The 2,760-nt window shown below is 33.4% G+C and overlaps 1 pseudogene; it reads right to left on the bottom strand.

Annotated features, from left to right (window-relative positions):
- Positions 1 to 901: 901 nt before the first annotated feature.
- Positions 902 to 1,423, bottom strand: LOC149204457 (nematode resistance protein-like HSPRO2 pseudogene; annotated as a pseudogene).
- Between the last annotated feature and the right edge of the window lie 1,337 nt (positions 1,424 to 2,760).

Raw genomic sequence — 2,760 nt, 5'->3', positions numbered from 1 at the left:
ATTTAAATATGATATAGATTTAATACATTAAATTTTTTATGATATATTCCATTAAATAAATTCAATAATCTAAAATTATAATTATCTCAATTTTGTTCCATCATTTAAATTATATATTTAAATATGATATAGATTTAATACATTAAATTTTTTATGATATATTCCATTAAATAAATTCAATAATCTAAAATTATAATTATCTCAATTTCACGCGGTGAATTAAAAAATCTTAAAAAACAAAAAATATGATTAAATATAAAAAAAATAATGCATCAGAAAAATTATGATGCATTCCATTAAATAAACTTAACCATTTAAAATTATAATTATCTCAGTTTCACACACTGAATTAAAAAATCTTAAAAAAAAATAAAAAAATAACAGCATTAAACTACATTTCATATTAAAATTTACAATTCATTATATAAATATCATTAAACTCATCATAGAATTTAGGTAAAGAATTAAAAAATTAAAAAAGAAACAACTCGTAAAATTTAATAATTTTAATAATTACCTTTTTAATTTTGGACAATTTTTTACAGTATTTAACAAAGGAGGAATTGCACACTATGAATCCTTAGTATCCTATCCATGTTGGAGAGGGAAAAAAAATTATTTTTTCCAAATTTCTAGCATTGTTCTATTGATTGGTCCTACTGATGGGGATGAACAAAAATGAGTCTAATCCTATATCCAATATAATTCTATGAAAAAAATGAGTCTAATCCTATATCCAATATAATTCTATGTATAGTACCCAAAACTATCAATGTAAGAAGTGTATGTATGAATTTGGGGTAATACTTTGAAAAACTGAACGCATTGTTCTTTGTCTTGTAAACTTCACTTGATTTGTCTGTAGATATTCCAGTGTACCATCCACCATAGTTGTAGACTTCTAGTGCCAATAGTAACCCAAAAATATCTTTGCACCATCCACACTAGGGAAATAAGGTGGTTCAAAATATATCTGACACAGCGCATCACAAGCACCTAGATATGATGGACCCTTCATTTCAATGCTACCCATGGCTGTTACTACCAGTTGATGATGTGAGAAGAAAAACCTTTTCACCGCGGCTTCTATTGCCTGGAAGGCCAACAGAACATGTATTGTTGCAACATGATAAGCACCTAAAGTGTTATGTGAGCGAAGTCCATGTGAATGAAACAAATGCATAAGTGCCTCCAGGAGCCTTGGTCCACCCTTTGGATCAGCCTCAACACCCATGAATTTGGGTGCCAGATGCCTGAGTTCCTTGCATGCATTTGTAAGGTCTCTAAGGGGGGCAGACCGAAGGCAATATGCGCCTGTAAGCGTACTAGTGCTGCTAATTGCCAACTGGTGTTTAAGGCAAAGGAAATCATCTGGGTCCATCACTAGAAGCAAATTGACAATTTCTGTGAGCATGTTCCACATCCTTTCAACCATCCAACAGTCTGTGGATGCTCCTACGAAATCCCCAGAGTCTATTCTTTCATATACTCTGTGCAACAATTCTTGGCCTACAAATACCTAAGCCTCAAAGATCTGGAGGACATTGCAAAGTTTGGCATCTTCTGGATTATGGAACTGTTTATGTTGTTTTAAAGAGTGCAAATATCTTGGCTTGCAGATTCTATCATATTCAAGAAGAGGCTTACCTGACATATTTGGTTCCCCCAGACCTAAAGTGAAGGGAGTCCTCTGCATATGGCCTTCAATTGGCAAGCCATATTCTAGAAACCATAGCTTCAACGCTTTTCCATGTACCCAAACGAGGAAGTAAGCTCTCTTCACTTGCTCTGCTAACCACAGGTAAAGCACCAGGTCTCTACCATACCTCACGGAAAACTTTCCATGAGAGAACACCACTACTTACTGATAACTGAAGAGTGGGAACCTGCTTGTCATTTTCACAAATCATTGAAATCAACTCAATCTGGGAACTAATTAAGGATTCAAGCCTTCTCTTCCATTCCTATTTGTCAATGTAAGTTATTGTGTCACAGAAGACAGACGAAACAAACCGAAAAGTAATCTCCAATGACTGTAAGGCAGCCTTTACCAACCCCTCTCTAGACCAACCAGGCCATTCCTTGAATTTCCACATGGCACTGAGCTCGGGGAGATGCACATACTGCTCGTAACCTGCACACTCCATGGGGGAGGGCTCTATGGATTCTTCAACAAAGGCAAAATAGGATGCCATTTATTTACAGGACATATTTTTTCCCTGCAAACATAATCAGGAGAGTAAAGACACTAATGCTCTCCATATACCATAATCTAAAAAGAACAACATAATAATAGAATAAACACTAAAATCCATTTTAAACACTAAAATTTTGAAAACTGGAATAGAATAAAATGTTCTTAAATCCTTGATATATTTAAAAAGTTATATATAATATGTTACTGGACAGAAAACATATCTATTTGTTGCAACTCAACTTTTTTTGTAGATGATAAAAACTCAACACATAAATAATGGAAAGAGTTAAATAATGTCAACACATAAATATATATTTTTCCAATTAACAAAGTGAATAGATATAAGCTAAATATATGGTGGTTGGTCTGTTGGCACTTAAATTCTGAGCACATTACTGTTGCACATCCGGCAAGGACAAAGTCTGTAAGTGCTTTCATCAACTGATTTTAGTCTGAATATCTAAAGTGTTAATATTTAATGTAAATAATGTCAACTCTCATTTCTTTACTTCTCCATTTCTTCCTATGACATCAGATCCTTCTGCTGTTTCCATGTGTACCTC

Source organism: Pinus tabuliformis, chromosome 1_2 (genome assembly GCF_031772625.1).
Source record: "Pinus tabuliformis cultivar Carrire ecotype Pingquan chromosome 1_2, CPIR1, whole genome shotgun sequence".
Lineage (NCBI taxonomy): Eukaryota > Viridiplantae > Streptophyta > Pinopsida > Pinales > Pinaceae > Pinus > Pinus tabuliformis.
This window is presented reverse-complemented; position numbering and strand designations above follow the sequence as displayed.